This window comes from Bubalus kerabau, chromosome 1, assembly GCF_029407905.1.
Source record: "Bubalus kerabau isolate K-KA32 ecotype Philippines breed swamp buffalo chromosome 1, PCC_UOA_SB_1v2, whole genome shotgun sequence".
In the NCBI taxonomy this organism is placed as follows: Eukaryota; Metazoa; Chordata; class Mammalia; order Artiodactyla; family Bovidae; genus Bubalus; species Bubalus kerabau.
Window position 1 is genome coordinate 246,741,717 of NC_073624.1, and position 21,032 is coordinate 246,762,748.

A 21,032-nucleotide genomic window follows, 5' to 3' on the forward strand; every position below is an offset into this window, starting at 1 on the left:
CATCTTTATATAATGGATTTTCTTCTGCATTTTTAAGTTGTGAGCAAAACATAGACATTTAAGATGAATCTCCTAATTCTTATCCTGGTTTCTGGAAAACTCTCTCTCTCTCACTCTTTCACACACAGTACATATTAAGAGAGTCACAGGCCATCTATGTAATTTATTACCAAAGAAAAGCTTATAATCTGTTTATAAGCAGTTGTGAAATTGTGATCACTCTTTTATTGTTGATGGCATTCATGTTGGAAGTCTGGTATTGATAGATAGGACATGCAATGAATCGACCAGAGAGAAAGTTTTATTAATAGCGTACCCAAGCAAAATGAAAATTCATAAACTGTGCTTGCCATGCTGTTTGTTTCATCTGGATCCCTGCAAAACCTGAGTCAAATATTATGCCTAAATAAGTAAGGTTTTTGATATAATTTTTCCTTTCCTTCCCCAAAAGTCAGTAGTGGCTGGTAAAGATCTGTTCACTCAAATCATAAACGTTACCTCTGAGGCACTTTAAAACACACTGCTTCTGATCAAATGCTATTGGAGAATTATTTGATAGTATCAAGGAAAACTTTTGGTGAAACTGACCACCTGGAAATGGAATAAAGTAATTGTTTCTAAATATCTGTATTCATGATTTTTGTATATATCTCTCCTTACTTATAGTGTCCTTTTTCTACCTCCTTTGGATCAATTTGAATGTTTCCCATTTCACTTTTTCTTTCTCCATGATGCTTTTTTTTGGATAACTTCCTTCATTATTTATTATTCCATTCATCAGTTGCTTATTGCATATCTATCATATGATTGTCCAGATTTCTTAGTGTTAAAGGTAATGTACGTAAGAACTCAGGACTTCCCAGGTGGCTCAGTGATAAAGAATCTGCCTGCCTATGCAGGAGACCCAAGAGATGCAGGTTCGAAATCTGGTCCAGGAAGATCCCCTCTAGAAGGAAATGACAACTCACTCGGTATTCTGGCATGAAAAACTCTTGGGCAGAGGAGCCTGGCAGGTTACAGTCCATAGGGTCACAAAGAGTCAGACATGACTTAGCAACTAAACAACAAACTTGAGGACTCAGACTCCAATCTTTGGCATCTTTAATCAAGGACTTTCTATGGCACTGTCCCTGAAGCCACAGTGAAGAGCTCCATATGGTCTGATGACAATCTCATTTTCATCTTTTGTGTTCTCTGTTCAAATAGCCCTCCACAGAACCTCAACCATCCCCCTCTAAATGCACACAACCTCTGTTTATTTAAATCTGCTCTGCGACCGTCCACTCCAACTTTTCACCCTTGTGATCAGTGCCATGGCCCATGTTTCAAAGGCCTAATCTGAAGACACTATTTATCCTCAAACTCTTGCCTACTCACCAATGGAAATGGACTTTCTCTGCTTCTCGCATCAGCTGGACCAGTCACACTTGTGAGTGTCTCAGTCTCTTAAGTATGGTATAATCATAGCTCAATATTTAAAGAGGTTCTGGACATCTGGAATGTTACATTTATCTCTAGAAACTGTTTATTGAAGAAATACATTTAGCTTTTTGATGGACTTTGAGAGTACTCCTGATATGAACTTGATTGAATAGAAAATTTTCCCCTTGGTTTTAGTTTTGATCCTTCAACATGTTAAAATTACATATTAGATTAATAATAAATGTTTCTGTTAAGATATCTTGAAATATCCTCCACTGTATCTAGTATTTGGATTTGAAATACAAAATATTCTTTATAGAACTCCATAAACTTCTGGTAATGGAACGCCTAAGTGGTCTTCATTAATTCTTGCTCATGGAATTACTCTTAATCACTAAAATACACGTATAAAAGCTAACATTAACATTTTAAATTTAATTTCCTCCAACAGTCTGACTACCATTCAAGTTTTGCCAACATTACCAAAGGTGATATTGCCACTTTGTAGCAGTAGATGGTAAGAATACTCAGTGTTTCCATTTTTATGAAACACATTTTGTCATTTATGCATCTTCAACATTATGTTACACTGTGTGTGGCTTTCTACCAACATATTAATAGCTTTCAAAATAACGATTCTGTTAGTTAAATTTCACCACTTGCAATTTATTTTGTTACTTGGGTACACCAGGATGCACTGAGGCATATTTAATACTATGCATTTAATATATGGGTTTCCCAGTTTGACTCAGATGGTAAAGAGTCTGTCTACAATGCGGGAGACCTGGGTTCAATCCCTGGGTTGGGAATATCCCCTGGAGAAGGAAATGGGAACCCACTCCAGTATTCTTGTCTGGAGAATTCCATGGGCAGAGGAGCCTATTGGGCTACAGTCCATGGGATCGCAAAGACTTGGACACGACTGAGCAACTAACATTTCACTTCATAGTAACATATAATCATAATGCCAGGGCAGCAAAATAATATAAACTAGCATTTTCTTGAGGATTCACATGTATCATGTATACCATTAACCACTTGATATGAATTCCAGAATGTGATTTTACCAAAAAAAATAAAATAAAATAAATCTGAAATAGGTACTATCATATTTCCCATTTTAGGGATAGGAAAATCTGAGGCTTAAAGATTGAATTCTCACTCCGAGCACACAGAAATAGGAAATCTAGAGTCTAGGGAATCAGATTTCAGAGTTAATGCTCAAATTCATTTTATTATGACAAAATTTTCAGTTCATATAGGCACTACTCTTCAAAGGTTAACCACCTGTTATTATTAAGCTCTGGACTCCCCAGGTGGTAAAGAATACACAGGACCTGGTAGGAGATGTGGGTTTGATTCCTGGATCAGGAAGATCCCCTGGAGTAGGAAATGGCAACCCACTCTAGTATTCTTTCCTGGAAAATCCTATGGACAGAGAAGCCTGGTGGGCTATACCCACGAGGTCACAAAGAGTGGAGTGTAAACACACCTGAGCATGTATGCATTACTAAGCTCTGTAGTTAACACAGGTGTAACCACACCTTGCTGCCAATTACTGGTATGTTGACACTTCATTACAAAACAGCCCTTCCCTACTGTAAAAGGCATGCTATAGGCAGGTACTTTGCTATCACAAGTTCCTTATAATTGAGTATTGAATGACCTGGAAAGCAGGAGTGGGAGGAACATAAAGTTTTTTACCTATCCTAGGTTGAAAGAATTTAAGGCTATAATGTCTTCAATGATAGAACAGAGTACTTGAACACTTAACAGACATCACCTGTATTTATTTATGACCTTGTTACTAAAGCAGGTCCTTGAATGCTGTAATGAATAGAAATTGATGAGAGGGTAGATGAGAATTTCAGGCAAGGCTTTACTGGTACTCCTGCTGCAGCACATGGTAGTGAAAACAAGTTACAGATTTCCTTGTTCATTCCCAGAGGGTTATCAGTTACTAAAATGGGGTGTGGGTAGGGCTAATCCGTGGGTTGGGCCAGAGTGCGGTCTCAGGTGATCTGTCCACCCCCTTGGTGCCTCTGGGCACGGGTTGAATGTGCAGTATCCTGCTTCTCCTCCTGCCACCTGAAAAGAGGCTATTGGGCTTTTGGTCTCTTCAGTCCTCAATATTACAAATGCAACATTGCATAAAGTCAGTTCCTTTCTTCTTGTCATCTACACTCCTCAGCCTGTTTATCTTCATCACAAACTGGGTAAGTACCCTGAGGTCAGAGATGAAGTTTTAAACGTTTTTGTTCAGAATTATCCACAGAGCATAGGGTCTAAATGTATCTGTCAATTTACTGATTAATTGAAACTTGGCTTCCAGAAGCTGTGATACTACTACTAATAATGATACTGCTGCTGCTGCTGCTGCTAAGTCGCTTCAGTCGTGTCCGACTCTGTGCAACCCCAATAATGATACTGAGATGAATATAAAAACATGGAGTGAGTGATTGCATATCTAGAAAAAATAGATGCCAGCGAAGCACACACCAACCATTCCCAGACAAGTCTCGTTTTCATTGGAAAGGAAAATTCTTCCTAATAATTTTACTTTTTGGTTGTTTTCAAGGGTACATTTAGAGGAAGAGTGTCAGTCTAACCCAGTATTTCTCAGTCATGGCTGCACCATAGCATCCTCTGGGAAGACGCTAACACATACTGATACTTGCTCTAGGTTGTGGGACAATTAAAGTGGATTCTCCACAGCTGCAACTCCAGGAGTGCTAAGTTTTAGAAGCTCCACAAGTGATTCTAATGTGCAGCTAGACTTGAGAAACTGCACTAGCTGTATATGTGTGAACAGATAGATTGAGTGATAGAGGAAACAAGGTTTTCTTGATAATTGTGTAGAATTGAAAGTAACCAGTTCTCTCCCCACATTCCTTTAACTGAGGCTATCCATATTCTTAACATTGTATTTAAGAATTGTGGCAAATATTTTAATCACTACCTTTAAGGCTATTTTGTTTGACTTGTTATATGACCTCTGCTCACAGAAACTAAATTAGAAAACAGTCCTATGGTAGAAGTTTAAAAACTGTTTGGGAAACTGCAAAGCATTTTTACCCTTCATTTCAACCTTCTGGAGAGCCCTAGATTTGGTGAGGGGAGAGAGTAGATTAATCAGGTTATAGGATCATTTATTTTTTATCCTTTCTCTGGAGGATATCAGCAAGAGCTCCTACGTAGGAGACTTATTTTTGTAATGTGAGCAATTGTTCTTTAGGAATGAAATTCTGTTCCACTTACAAAAGACGTGAGAAAGCTCAGGGTGCCCCCTTGAACTGTCTGACACTTTGCACAAAAGGTAAATCTGCTAAAAATATTTTTTTTAAATACTTGAAATTCTCTCCCAACATTTTCTAAAGTGCAGAAGAATGAGAAATCAACTTCTAGAAAAAGGAAGAAAGAACAGAAAGGCTAACAAGCCTCACAAGAAAGCAATTTTCTGAATAGAAAAAAAAAACTCATAGTTTTCTAAAATTGAAGAACATTATTCCTTCAAAGAAAATGTCTCAAAGTGTCCTTAAAAAATAGCAGTCCCTGTTAAAATCAAATTGTGTCATTTTTATCGAAGTACCCATAGATTTGTCAATTTTGTAATTGGGTTGGTTGGGTCATCCAATTTGACACCTGTGGGGATTTCACCACCAGGCATTCTTATCAATTTTTTAATAAATTCCACAGATTGAGAACGGTAAATAATAAATGATACAGAGCTTGCAAAGTCAATATTTAATTTAACATAGACTCAGGGAAACTACACTATACATACACATAATTCTATGGCTTAAGTTTAAAGAAATAAGTGTCTTTATTATAAAAACTGAAAAGAAGAAAAAAGAGATCAAGGTTTTAAAAGGCATGAGACTGTAGCAAATCATATACCTCAAAAGGCTAATACATGAGTGCAGTTAATCAGCTTACTCATCTAAATAGAGAAATACTTGGAAACCAAAAACAAGGCTCCCTAATTTCTTGTTAGAGCTGGAACATACCAAAGAACTATATTAATGTTTAACCAACATTGCTTTTCCAAAATGGATATTCAAGTGGCAAAGGACTTTTAAAAATTAAGGAAAAACCCGTTCACACAGAAGACAGAATGATAGTAATTATTGAATTTGGAGACACAGAGTGCAGAGAAAACATTCTGATAGGATCACAGTAACTACTTTTTAAAAATGCTAACTTCAGCCTATTTTTGGTATAAAATTTGGTTTTACTTGTGTTTAGAAGTCCAACATATTCACAGTTTGGTGCCTTATTGAATCTTTGAACAGGAATTTTTCATGGAAAATGTGGTTTCTACTACCTGGTTTTACTGGAGAAACAGAATTGTCCTGGACTTAAATACTACATATTTGAATGTTACGATTAATAACCTCAACCAACCAGCAAACTATGCCCAAAACTTTAAAGATATCTAAGTGGCTCAGATGGTAAAAGAATCTGCCTACAATGCTGGACACCTGGGTTCAATCCCTGGGTCGGGCAGATGCCCTGGAGAAGGGAATGGCTACCCACTCCACTACTCTTGCCTGGAGAATTCCATGGACAGAGGCACATACAGTCCATGGAGTTGCACAGAGTTGAACATGACTATCACTTTCACCATTTTTTAAAAGCAAGCAAGGAGCTAATGTTTACAAAGCCAGAGAGAGTCAAATGAAATGAGGAAATGAAGACACTGAGTCTAAAAAAATAATGTCATTACTAACTCCTGGAAAGAAAGGGCCCTGTCTTACTGTTCTCACTTTCCTCATTATAGTACTTTGCACAAAGGGTATTTGTTTGAATTGGCTTTTTGTCCCCTCAAGTCCCAGTTTTGAAGAGTGTTTTCCTAATGTTATATGCCTCCCTTATTATTTCAAGACAGTTTTTTAAAATTCAACAGTTATTTTTTTTTTCAGAAATTTAGAAAATAAGATTAGTACTAGTAGAAATACGTAGAATTCATCTAAAATAGGATGGGATAAATAGAATTGTATAATTGTTTTGGAAAGTAATTGTAAATGTAAAGTTTGAACATCCACTTACAGGTTCAAATTATGTGTAGATCAAGGCAGGATACAAAAACAGATATCCCATAGATAAACCCTTTTTATAGGACGGGGACCATGGGCTAGAAGTCCTGTTCCATTCAGTTTCTCCTGCTCCCTGTCTCGTTCTCTCAGGTTGCTATCCTCTGATAATATTTTTCTATCTTCTCAGTAAAATATTCACTGTTTACTCAGATATTTAGCCTTTGCAACCCAATGAGATCAATCTAATGTTAACAACAGTAGGCACCACAATAGATTAGTAATAAAGAAGATGTATATCATGTAAAAGTTGTCTAGTTCCCCCCCAACACACATCATAAAAATGAAGGTAGCTAGTGCCCCCCACCTCCACACACAACTTAAAAATGTAGGTAGCTGCCTACAGCTAATGTATACAGCTGGTCCTACTCAGGAGTTACTGAAAAACTAAAGGAGAATGATCACCCAAAATTTGGATGAATGAAATATAGTGAGAGGAAAAAATATATATATATAGCTAGTTTTAAGTATAGCTAGAAGAGTTCAGCTACCAAGCCATTAGGAGGCAAAAATCTGCTAGTGACAGATATACTTAAAGCTTCCAGCAAGTATCTCCTGTGTTTTTCAGTGAAAAACAGGGTACAATGCAAGGTCAAAAGCATAAGCCAATGCCAAAAAAAAAAAAAGTCAAACAACGGGGCACTGAATTTCAGTCATCATTTAGAAACAGAGGAGCTTATTTACAGTTAAACTAGATCAATGTGCGTCTTGGTTTTAAATCCTGCAATAGTTTTCCATTGGACTTAGAATAAAAGTCAAATTCCAAGCCCTGGCCAGTGGAACCCATGCCTGTTTCTCTGACACTATTTTGCTTCTCCCATCCTTCTCTATGCTCCTTGTTCAGGCATCTGTTCTGTCCCGAAATAGGACAAGGATTCCAGTCCCTGAGTTCTTAAGGGTTCTTGTTTCTCATCTTGTTTCTCACAGCTTCTCATCTCCAACCCCTTGGTCCCACAAGAGCCTTCCTAAATCAGAATTTTTCCTCTATCACAATCACTTAACACACATTTCTTTACAGCACTTAGCTCCATTAAACAATATCTTGCTTATCTGTTTTCACGCCTATTTCTGTAATTTGTCTCTATAATGTAAGCTCAACATTCCAAAGACGTGAGCTATTCTGCCTGGTCCATCGTATTTCCCATGAACTGGAATAGCATAGGTGCCTAACTGATTCTTACAGACAATGTAATTTTTAATGTCATATATTTATTCACTAAACACTGATGTAGTATTACTATAACCTAGTCATTATTCTAACCCCTTTATGAACATTAACTAATCTAACCACATTATGACATAGGCTTTAGAGTTATTCCCATTTTACAGATGAAGAAACTGAAGTATAGGGAGGTTCAGTTACTTGCCAAAAGTCAAAGAGCTAGTAAGAGGCAGAGTGTGGATAGAGCCCAGACAGCCAAGCTCCAGGATTCATGCTACTAGCGCAATCGATTGCTGACTTTATTGTAAGCTATCAAATCAGAGTCAAGAATAAAGAACTACAATATTTGAGATAGAACCACAATTTAGTCTGTTTGTAGGAAGTGTGGCTGGTTTTCAGAAAGTTCCAGAATGTTTCAGGGCTTTAGTTTTGTGGCCTCGCTTAGAACAATTTCCCTTTACAATTAATCTTCAGCTTCTAAACTAATGCCTTCACATCTTGTGATGCCTTTCTTTCCTGACCAAATTTCTGAGTAGTAGTGTTTTACTCAGAGAAGAAAATCTTGTTACCTTTATTATTTATTTACTTATTGGTCTCACCACCCAGCATATGGAATCCTAGTTTCCCAACCAGGGATCAAACCCACACTCCCCGACCCACTGCATTGGAAGCTCAGAGTCTTAACCACTGGACCACCAGAGAAGGCTCTTAAGTCATAACTTTTAAATTACACTTACCCAGTGTTCTTGCCTGGAGAATCCCAGGGACGGGGGAGGCTGGTGGGCTGCCATCTATGGGGCTGCACAAAGTCAGACACAACTGAAGCTACTCAGCAGCAGCAGCAGCAGTGTTCTTGCCTGGAGAATCCCGGGGACGGGGAGCCTGGTGGGCTGCCATCTATGGGGCTGCACAGAGTCAGACTCGACTGAAGCGACTCAGCAGCAGTGTCCCATGACGTTTGGATAGTTGTTCCTTTAAAAAAAAAGAAAAAGCTTATGTGGTGGAAGCAATGTATAACAAAAGAAGAGTAAAAAGTTAAAAATAAAAATAATATTTTGTAACACATATAAGAAAAAGAATGTAAAATGTGTAAATTGGTCCCACATTGTGAAGCCATATGATGTTTACAAAATATTATATTTGTATATTTCCAAGGTCTTTTATATTTATTAGAATGCTTTAGGCTAAATTGAATTTTGAGTACTAAATGAGGAAACTAAGTGATTAATTCTCTAAATTTTTGAAGAATTGAGGACTGCATTTAAATAATATTTTAAAAGCATTTTCATTCACCTGTTGTTATGCCACTTTCTTCCTACTTTACCCAAATAATCAGTGACAATTTGCAGAGTTTTCCTAATCTAAGTTTCTGCCTGTCCATTAAAAACATATGAATGCCTCTAATGGCATTTTCCTTGTGGCCCTCCTTAGCCAGAACTCCTAAAGAAATTCAGCTGAAACTACGACCTAGACTCTATCAACCCTACAGGCTGCAGAGCCGACATCTAAGAGAGATTTATGTGGTTTATCACCAAAATTTAGCTTTTTAACACAGTTATTAATCAGCCTGTTGAGATCTTATTTCCAAATGACACAATTTTCTGTAAGTCAAGAAACCTCCACCGAATTAGAGTTAGTCTGGGGGCAGGGAGTTGGGGGTGCAGGTGGAAGAGATATTAAATATGGCCGGGGAGTGATTTCTCCTGGGGAAATTAAAACATTTCAAAAGGATGAGGGCCTGTGTGTGTGTGTGTGTGTGTGTGTGTGTGTAGTGTGTGTAGTGTGTGTAGTGTGTGTGTAGTGATGGTATGCTTCCTTTTCTCCCCTTCTTCCTACTCCTTCTCCATCTCTCCCTTCTTCTTGATCTTTATTACTTCTATTGCCAAATGTCTGATCTGATTTTTTTTAATACAAATTGGTGTGTTGATATTTATTCTAATGCCATCCTTCACTTACAATTTAAATGCTCTCTTCCTTAGGGTGTTTGGGCCATATTTATTTGCATTCAGAATGTGAACCAAAATAGAAACTGGAATTGCCTGTTTACAAAATTTAAACTTTGGATGAGGAAAATGGATTGTGAGCAAATGTCAAGTATGTCATCACTGTGGTTGTGTCTTAAGGAGAGAAATAGTTTTAAGCAAATATTTAGAGCACTTTGGCCTAATTAAAATTCTTCTACTCTTCTTTATATTTGTATGCCTCGGGGTAGACTTTAAATTATTTTTATTTTTGTTTTCCCTTTTGTGTCCTTCTGTAGTGAGCCCAACAGTAATTTTCCTTGACAGCCTTTATGTTTTCTTCTAATTCCCATTAGCATGTGTTTGTTATTTTTTTCCCTTCATATCACTGTCTCCTTTCTCTTTCAAATTTTATGGCATCTGTATCTGTAGAGATAATTGGGCCACAATCATAATCTGTGTCACAATCATTACGTGATAGGTATTTCTGCATATATATTTAGATGTTTAGAAATGCTTAGAATCTAGACAAAATGAACCAGTCATATCTTTTGTAGAGTCTGTACTCATCTTTTTGATTTTGTGGTGGGAAAAATATGGTTTTAGCTTAATTAAGTGAAAGATGACAAGAGTAAGACAGTGTCTCTGTGTTAAATAAACCTTTCCATTTAAATGACAGATATTGTCAGAAACAGCTAGCAAATGCAGACAGAGGAAGCTATGTGTGATTCTATCACAATGAACAGATTCACAGTGGATTCCCAGTAGGGCCAGGAAGTGGTTTAATACTGTACAAATGTCATTCACAGGTATTTTTTCAAAATAATTTGACCAGTAAATAGCTTATCTTGACCAGATACTTTTTTTTTATCTCCAAAGTGTTGTAAGTCAATTAGTAACAACTGTGCAAGGGACTTAATTGTGGTAAATTTTGGTTTATTATCTATAAAATGATAACACGGCTTTCTTTATAGATTTAGAATGAGAGTTAAACTAAATTGTATATGTAAAGCCCTTAGTACAGTGCCGAGAGAATGTTTTTGTTGTTGTTCAGTCAATGAGTCATATCCCAGTCTTGTGACCCCATGGATTAAATAGCCTGCCTGGCTCCTCTGTCCATGGGATTTCTCAGGCAAGAATACTAAAGTGGGTTGCCATTTCCTTCTCCAAGGGATCTTCTCAACCTAGGGATCAAACTGCTGTCCCCAGCATTGGCTGGTGGATTAAAATAGTAAGCATTAAATATTATTACAAATTCATATTCACATAATCTATACTGGACAGAGGGCTTCCCTGGCAGCTCAGCTGGTTAAGAATCTGCCCATAATGTGGGAGACCCCGGTTTGATTCCTGGATCAGGAAGATCCCCTGGAGAAGGGATAGGCTACCCACTCCAGTATTCTTGAGCTTCCCTGGTGGCTCAAATGGTAAAGAATCTGCCTGCAATGCAGGAGACCTGGGTTCCTTACTTGGGTTGGGAAGATCCCCTGGAGGAGAGCATAGCAACCCACTCCAGTATTTTTGCCTGGAGAATCCCATGGACAGAGGAGCCTGGCACACTACAGTCCATGGGGTCACAAAGAGTCACACATGACTGAGTGACTAAACACAGGCAGCATTCATTTAAAATATAAGCTAGGTAAGTGAATGATACAGAAATATATGGCAGAAGTCTTATCCTTGAGGTGTTTTCTATCTAGTTGGGAAACAAAATATTACATAAAACGTATAGATCTAGTCAGAATATAAGGGCTAAATTACATGGTAGGAAGTATAAGCAATATAGCAGATTAGAGGTGGAAACATGTATTATGGATGATGTTACTATGGAAGGTAGTTGTCACCTCAGTAAATACTTTCAGTAGTTGTAAATTTTGTACTGAATAATAATAATATAAAACTACTTCACGCTCATGTTTAAATCTCTCATTATGTTATCATGATATGCCCTTCTTGACTTCTCACATTTCTTTATTACCCCAAATGTAAATCATCATTCAAGACTATTGCCCTCTCTTCTTAGCCACTAAGTTGATCTTTATTAAGTGTAAATAGCTTCCTCAAGAATTTGAAATAAAGCCCAAGCCTGCCTGTGAGGCATAAGAAACCTGTAGGCTCTGTCCCCTGCCTGTTTCTCCAGCATTGTCCTCTGCTAGTCTCCTTTGTTCATCTGACTGAAGTCATTTTCTATCAATTCTGAGAACAAAGTCCTCTCTCCCTAGGACATTCATATTTTTCTGTTCCTTTGCCTGGGAATGCTCATTCCCCCACTTTTCCTGTAATTCAACGCTTATCTAAAATATCACAACTTTCTTCCAGCTCTCCCTCAATCTCTTTCCATGCATGCCCTTAGCCTCTGTATCTTAGCCCCTTGTTTCCTTCACAGAACGTACTGCATTTCTAAAGTATTTTATTTTCTCTCTGGATAATATTTTTGTTAGCCGTTCATCTCTGTCCTCTAGGGGAATGCAAGTTTCCTGAAGGCATGGAACATGTCTGTCTTATTCACCATTGCATCACGGAACACAATAAACATTTACTTTAAAAATGGGTAATCTGTTCTTCCTAGAGTTTTCATTTCTATCTAAAGTTATATGTATGAACCGAGGTTGTTCCTAACCCCCAGTCATGTCTTGAACTTGTCTTTCCTTGATCTTTTCACTGATACTGCTCTCTCCTCCTTAGACAGGCTCTGATCCCCATCATCTTGTATGAAAATCTCATCCATTTTTTTCCTTCCTCCATGAAACTATTTTTAAGCAAACATAAGCAAGCTCTCCCTCCTCTATCCCTCCCACAATTATATATATATATTCCACTCCAGTATTCTTGCCTGGAGAATCCCAGGGACGGGGAAGCCTGGTGGGCTGCCATCTATGGGGTCGCACAGTCGGACACGACTGAAGTGACTTAGCAGCATATATATATATATATATATATATACACACACATACATACATATATGTGTGTATATATATATATATATATATATATATGTATGTATATGTATATATTTATCTTTTTCTCCCTTTGGGTACTCATTACTTTTCTCATAATACACTTTTTTTTAGCCCTCGCTTCATCCCATATAAACTTTTCTATCAGTTTGTGTCAGTTGGAATACTTTGATTATAAGCAGTAGAAGCCATCTATGGGTAACTTGAGTTTTAAAAAAAATGCAATACATGAGGCAGTTTATGGAATGGATGAAAAATAGAACCACTAGGCTTCAAGAAAGACCGAAATAAGGTAACTTCTAGAGCTAGGAATTAAAAAAAAATGAAAAGAATCATCAGGTTTCCACTGTCACAGAATGAATAAAGTGTTTTCTATTAGCTCATTGTATTCAGGATTCATTTTCCTGAGAGAGATTTTGGTTGACCTAATTTAGATTATTTTCCACCCATATTATGTTAATATTATAATCAACACCTTGAATAAATGTCCCACCAAAATTACAGTCCAATGAAGGGAGTGTGGTCTCTAACAAATAATTGAGGTCATCTCTTTACAGAAGAGAGAGAGTAACTCTGGGTAGGCAAACACAAAACAATTTTGGCTATGGCAAGCTTCACTGAGATGAGAAAGAACCTGACCAATTAAAGAACATAATAAAATATACCATATGTATAACAATACAAACATGCTTTTCTGATGACTAAAACCATGTAAAATAGATTAAAAACTGTATAAAACAGATGTTATTGCTTTACTACCTCATTCCTTTGGGAATTTTTAGACTGAAAAGCAGAGATTTGTTTTTTCCACTTAGGTCTTATACTGAAAGTGAAAAGTGAAAGTGCAAGTCGCTCAGTCATGTCCAACTCTTTGCGACCTCGTGGACTATACAGTCCATGGAATTCTCCAGGCCAGAATACTGGAGTGGGTAGCCTTTGCCTTCTCCAGGGGATGTTCCCAACCCAGGGATCATCCCCAGGTCTCCCTCATTGCAGGCGGATTCTTTACCAGCTGAGCCACAAGGGAAGCCCAAGAATACTAGAGTGGGTAAACTATCCCTTCTCCAGGGAGTCTTCCCAATCCAAGAGTCAAACCGGGGTCTCCTGCATTGCGGGCAGATTCTTTACCAACTGAGGTATCAGGTCTTATATTACTGTAACTTAGAAACTAAGATCACGGCAGCCAATGCCATCACTTCATGGCAAATAGATGGGGACAAAGTGGAACCAGTGGCAGATTTTTTTTTCCTTTAGTGTCCAAAATCACTGTGGACAGTGACTGTAGCCACAAAATTAAAAGACACTTGCTCTTTGAAAGAAAAGATATGACAAACTTAGACAGTGTATCAAAAAAACAGAGACATCACTTTGCCAACAAAGTTCTATGTAATCAAAGCTATGATTTTTCCAGGAGTCTTGTGTGGATGTGAGAGCTGGACTATTAAGAAAGCTGAGCACTGAAGATTTGATGCTTTTGAACTGTGATTTTGGAGAAGACTCTTGAGAGTCCCTGGTACAGCAAGGAGATCAAACCAGTCGATTCTAAAGAAAATCAACCCTGAATATTCATTGGAAGGACTGATGCTGAAGCTGAAGCATCAGTACTTTGGCCACCTGATGTGAAGAGACAACTCCTTGGAAAAGACGCTGATGCTGGAAACGATTAAGGCAGGAGAAAGTGGTGACAGAGAATGAGATGGTTGGATAGCATCGCTGACTAAATGAACAAAAGTTTGAGCAGACTGCAAGGGATTGTGAAGGACAGAAGCTTGCTGTGCTGCATGCAATTCATGGTGTCACAAAGAGTTGGATGTGACTTAGTGACTGAACAACAACAACGATTAAGAATTTGTAAGAACTGCTGTGTAACTATACATTCACTGGCCAGAACTACATTTTTCAGTTCTAGTCAGCAGAACTCTTATTTTGTTCATTCAGAATGACTGTTTCTAGACCACTGATTAGGTCTAGAAGTGCACATAATTCAGTATAATCCAAGTTGATGCCATAGGAACCTAAACCTACTGCACACAGTTGATTAATGGGAACAAAACCTACTTATAGGCTCAGCAGTTCTGAAGGCAAGTAAAGCACAGGATTCATGTTTCCCCACCACCTACAGCATCTTCTCTCTAACAGCTCTTTTTGTCTTGTGTTTAAGGTAAAAGATAATTGGATGGAGCTTTGAAGTTATCAGGGAGGGAAGCAGACCCACCTGGTGTCTAGTTCTCCCTCTTTAAGAGGACTGAAATTTGAAGAGTTACCACATGCTTATGCATTTCAAACATGGGCCTCTCCTCCCTCTGTCTCTCCTAGGAATGCTAGTTGTAAAACCCAATTTACATACAGGATTTTGCAAATACACTTTTAAACCAATGACATACTTGAATGACTTTGTTTCACAACTTTAGAGCAAATAGATGTTTATACTTGATACATACCAATTTTTTTTACTTTTTTCTGAATTGCCTATTGCATATGTTCATTAGATAAAAATAAATCATTTTGCAAAAGTGTCACAAATTCCTAAACATTTAGGTTTGCCAGCCTAGTTCCAAAAGATAGAAGGGTCAAAAAAAAAAAAAAAGAAAGAAAGAAAAGAAAATTATATACGTGTATACATATGTGTATGCATATTTATATGGGTGCCTATATATATTACTCCATGGACACAAAATGGTCCATTTGCAAAGAACCATCTTATCAGCATCCCAGCTTAAACAAACCCAAAGAAAAACTTCTTTGTTCAGTCTTTAAAAAATAAAAGCCAATTTCTTAAAAAAAAAATACATATGTTACATATATTCATTTGATTTAGATCCAAAAACACATGTGAGTGAAAACACTTTGAGATCAACTTTAGAAAAACTTATATTAATGAGTTTAAAGTAAATTGGCAAAAATAATTTAGTAAGATTTTAAGGCCTCCAGTGAGCCTGACACTACACAAGGCATTGCTTTTATTGCTCAAAATCTGATAGTAATTTATATTCTGTATTCAGGTCCCTTCTCTTAAACAGAGCCCAGAAGTCAGGTGAGATTTATCTCCTCACATGTACCCAGACTTAGCTCTCTCTTATATTTTTAAGCTCTTTCACTTCTGTCTTCTAAATAATTTTCCATACCTGTGTCTCCAGTGTCCTCAATTGATTATCCACTAGGGAAATAGATGGGGAAACAGTGGAAATAGTGTCAGACTTTATTTTTCTTGGCTGCAAAATTACTGCAGATGGTGATTGCAGCCATGAAATTAAAAGACTCTTACTCCTTGGAAGGAAAGTTATGACCAACCTAGATAGCATATTCAAAAGCAGAGACATTACTTTGCCAACAAAGGTCCATCCAGTCAAGGCTATGGTTTTTCCAGTAGTCATGTATGGATGTGAGGGTTGGACTGTGAAGAAAGCTGAGAGCTGAAGAATTGATGCTTTTGAACTGTGGTGTTGGAGAAGACTCTTAAGAGTCCCTTGGACTGCAAGGAGATCCAACCAGTCCATTCTGAAGATCAGTCCTGGGTGTTCTTTGGAAGGAATGATGCTAAAGCTGAAACTCCAGTACTTTGGCCACCTCATGTGAAGAGTTGACTCATTGGAAAAGACTCTGATGCTGGGAGGGATTGGGGGCAGGAGGAGAAGGGGACGACAGAGGATGAGATGGCTGGATGGCATCACTGACTCAATGGATGTGAGTCTGAGTGAACTCCAGGAGTTGGTGATGGACAGGGAGGCCTGGCGTGCTGCAATTCATGAGGTCTCAAAGAGTCGGACCCGACTGAGCAACTGAACTGAATACTTCCTTCAGCTCTCTGGTTGAAAGTGTTTTTTTTTTTTTCCTTTACTCTCTTTTCTCCTCCCAAATTTAGGAAATACGTAGACTCCAGCATAACCTACCACCATCACATTTTTCCCATTGCATTAAAATGGTATATATTCTTATCTTTTATACAACTGCACTGGAAACTCTGGAAAGACAGTCTAAGTCTTGTTCATCATTGTAAGTGTGCATCATGGGCAATCCATACATGTGTACTGAATGATGAACTTGCTTACGTGTCTTTCTCCATCTTCTCTCATGCCTGCAACTTCCTTCCTTAAATAAAAGGTAGCAGCATCCTTTGTAAAAGCAATTCCTGAAGCCAAACTAGTCCTGTATATACAGTGTCTTTTTTCCCCATGTTTTACACTGCTTGGATGTGTTCTAGCCTCTTCATTCTGACCATGTATTCAGCAAGTTGACTGCTGTAACACGATGTCTCTGTTTTATATTCCTGAGTGCACCACATCTGAAGCAAGTACAAGGTGACATTGCTGTAACTCAGCAGTATTTTCAAAATGTCTTTTTCTCCCCTTTTAGGTCCCTGGAACACTGTCATTAAGGGCTGAGAGGTGAAGATACATTAGATAAGAAAATAGCAGACAGGGACCCTGAAGCACTTTAAGAAACCCCAGTCTGCAGGAAATCCTCATCTTGGCTCCAATCATCAGAAAACCTGTTCTTTACCAAAGGTAGGTCCTTCAACCTACATTTCTTAAGATTTTCTACAAATGTCCTTCATAGGAAAGAAAGTTTTGTTTCTTTGTTATATCTAAAGTGTAAAAATACATGAATTTAACTTTCAAAATTGTGACGATCCTACTAGAGTTCTTTTAAATTGAATAATTTTGATAGGAAACACAGTATCTTCTCTATTGCCTCTTCTTTGGGAATTCTGCAGATGACTTATATATTCCAAAGAAGTTTGCTTTAAATGACATTGTTTGGCAACAGCCTTTCTGATACTTCTGCATCTATCTGCTGAATCTCTATGAGCATGAGGATTCGGTTTCTTTGGAACAGGGAGCCATTCAGGTCATGAAAATTGAAGCAGAGTAAAATGGATATAACTTTAGTTACTACTGTCTCATTGTCTTCATGACGGAGATAGATTCAGCATAACAGAGGGTGTTAAAGCAAAAAAACTTAGGCAATGACACTTGTTAAAGATGGCAAGGCAGACTTTATTAAGGATCACAGCCATAGATTCAGAACCACTACTGTGGGTTTTCACTGTGGGGCATAGGGATTGTACTCAACTCCTAATACAGCATGGGCAAGTGAAAAGTTACTGCCAAGGAAACTACCAAGAGGAAACATCAGAAGTAAGGGAGATAAAATGACCTAGTGGCCAGCAGAAAGTGTGTGCTGAATAGATATCATCTGGGAAATGGTGGAGGATGAAGGACCTGATTAAGGGTTAGGGGTTATGATTAAACTGACTTAACAGGGTTCTTATTAAAACTAGTACAAGGAAATTTATAGATGTACCTGGAATATCAAACTTCAGTTTTGTTCTGAGACTATTTCACTGTTCAATTTTCTTGAAGGTATGAGAAAGCTTTGGTTGTATTTATCACAGAATCTCTCACGTTATCAAACCACGGTGCTTGAAATTGCAGAACTATTTATCAACATTATCATATTGCTTGAATATTCAATACCTTGGCATAATTCATAAGTATTTATAACAGAAAATTTTCTGAATTGGTATGTGCATAATATGTTTTCTGTATAATATTTGCATAGTATCTTTTGAGAGGCCAAAGCACTCTTTGTCTCTGAAACCACAGAGGAGTAAATCTGTAACTATATCTCTCTTCTGCTGCTTTCATGCTTTCTCACTCACGTGTCTAGAAATGTAGATGTCTATATATTAAACAAATATGTTTGCCATTGATTTAAAATATGTCAATGTGAGCTAACCATCTTTCGTTTTGTTATTTCTTTTCTAATTCTGCTGTTCTCAAGGTCTCCCCAGGTTTTTACCATTTATATCATTATTTTTTGATTCCTCTGAGTTTTTTTGTTGTTGTTCTGATTACATAATTCGGCATTTACACCGTTGTTTCTATTTTCAAATCAAATCTATTTCCCATTCCTTGCAGAATTCCACTGCAGCCTTCCCCTTGCTCAAGCTTTCATGGCCTCTTTCCTGAACTAACACATTTTATCCCTAAGTGGTTGCCACCTCTATATACACAAGCTGAAATTTAGCCCACCCAGGTAAAATTATCAGATTTCTTAAATAGAACTTCCGTTTTTTTCTACCAGTTTATAAAAATTTAGATGCATTTCGTTATGTTAATTTTAAACTTGAGAAGAAGAACATTTACACTGAAACCTCATACATTCAGTACCTAGTTTTATATTTAGAAAATGCATAGTTAAATGTATCAGGAATAAAATGATTGTATTTTTAAAGGATATGGGTATATTTTACATACTCAACTCATTAGTTACTTTTAGAATTTAAAACAAATTATAAAGCCTTAGAATTTTTGAGACTTTGGAAGAGAAGTGGAAAGACAGAGGTGGGGGTTGGAGGCACTTTTGAGTAAATTCCTAGTTAGAAAACAAACTCTCAAATGAAACTTTTCTTCCTGAAGATAAAATACACATCTGACATGTGATAGTTTGATGGAAGGGGCATGACAAGAAGAGTTTCCAGGCACTATTGCAATGATAAAAATGAGTAGCAATGGTCTTAAAAAAAAAATCAAAATATAAGCTTTCTTAATGGATCTCTTTCATAAAGGGAAGAAAAAAAAAAAAAAAAGCTGCCAACCTACACAGTTTTATCAGGGGCCTGGGGCATTATGGTTTATTTCAGCCAATTAAAATAACAATTGCTGCAAGAAATGCTAATAGGAGTACCCTTAAGCTGGTGCATTCCCACCACTCATTGTATAATTAAAACCCTTCCACTTCAAATTTTTCTATTGTAATGACTACTTGTACTTCAAAAGAATTTGTACAGTAATTTGAAAGTATATTCTGTTTATTCCCTTCATTTTCAAATTTTGTTCTTATTGTTTAATCAACTCTTTCTACAGTATTACAGCCTGAACTCTACCTTTCTTTCCCTACACTTGTAAACTGTTTGTAGGTACCATATTATTATTGTTATTATATAAAAGCCGGCACCGTGCTTGCTATGACTATGATGCGATGTTTCCATAATGAATTCCCAGTGTAAGCTGGTTTATTGCTGACAGCAAAATGATCACTCCTAGCATCCTAACTTGACATATGAAAAATCTCAATGATAATGCTGATTAACATATCTTTTGCATTTAAATTACTGTGTTTTTTTTAAGAAGGGAAAATTATACATTTGGTGGGTTGTTTGCATAGTCAAATAAACATATATGAGGATGTACAATCTAGTAATTAGGTGCATTTATCTACTTGTGACACCACTGGAAAATACTCTGAATGAAGACTCTAGGGGCAAAAATACTTTGACTTCGATTATCATTTCCAAACACACGACCTTGCATAGCAAAATGAGTGCTTATGCCTAAACAAAGGAAGTGTTCGCCTAAGTGCTTGATTACTTAAGATATAGCCATGTATTTGAAATAAATCTTTATTTCTTTAATAATTCATTCTTTATTTATGGATGTGTTTATCTTATGTGTTATCATTGTAATAGACTCTAATTTATTTGGTAAAATATACAAGTCTAGAGCATCGCTGTTTTCCTGAGAATGTAGGTATTTAGCGACTGTTTTAGTATTTAAAAGTACCTTATTGACCAATGTCCAAACAAAGGAGTGCTGAGAAATGCAAGATGTTTCAATATGACATGTATTCTACAAACATAAATGAAATTAAGGTATTGAAGCTTTCAGGGCATACTTCACTCAGAATTAACAATCATTGTTCTGCAGGTTTTTTTAAATGGAAATTTATACATGATCATAATATCTGAGGCTTCTTCAAACGTCCAAATGTTACTATAAATATTTACCAGTTCAATGAATAGATTCATTGTATTGGATTCATTGTCTGTCAGCTGCACTGAGTTATGTGATATAAAGGCCTGACCTAAACAGCAAGTCTTCCGAGAGACACCACCGTCCACTTTAACCCCAGCAGACTCAGTGGGGTTTCAGGTAATATTAAGGAACCATGCTCTTTCTGAAACTCAGATTTTCTGATCCACATTTATGTAACAACTTTCTCTTTTTGATACCGCCTCACTTTAAACATAACATAATTGACTTCACTATGTTCATGACAGGCATGTTTTAGTGAACTCTGTTTTAGTGAATTGACAAGAAAGAAAAATTAATTTGTTCTTCTAAAGAGAGGGTGGATCCAGATCCAAAGAAGTACAGCTTTTGTTCTTGTAGGAATGGGAATGAGCGGAATATCAATCTGAGAACTCAGTTACTACACATCAGAATGAAATGTCAGGGTATAGGGTGAAGGGATTAGATGCTTAGGATAAAGGAATGGCTTGATTAAGAGAGCAAGAAACTTTGAAATAGTACAATCGAAATAAAGAATGTCAGGTATAACACTCTTCCATTTATCTCTTCACAAAATCATTAGTTGGAAAAACTCTCATCAGAAAATTTCTCAACAATGCTATTGGAGAATGTGATTTTGTGAT

General features: G+C 37.1%; 1 long non-coding RNA gene across 1 annotated transcript; it reads left to right on the plus strand.

The window, feature by feature from the left end:
• The first annotated feature begins 3,190 nt into the window (after positions 1-3,190).
• On the plus strand, positions 3,191-20,323 carry LOC129637948 (uncharacterized). Its single transcript, XR_008707640.1, has 3 exons — positions 3,191-3,638; positions 16,949-17,100; positions 20,305-20,323. It is a non-coding gene; the product is annotated as an uncharacterized LOC129637948 (long non-coding RNA).
• Positions 20,324-21,032: the final 709 nt, after the last annotated feature.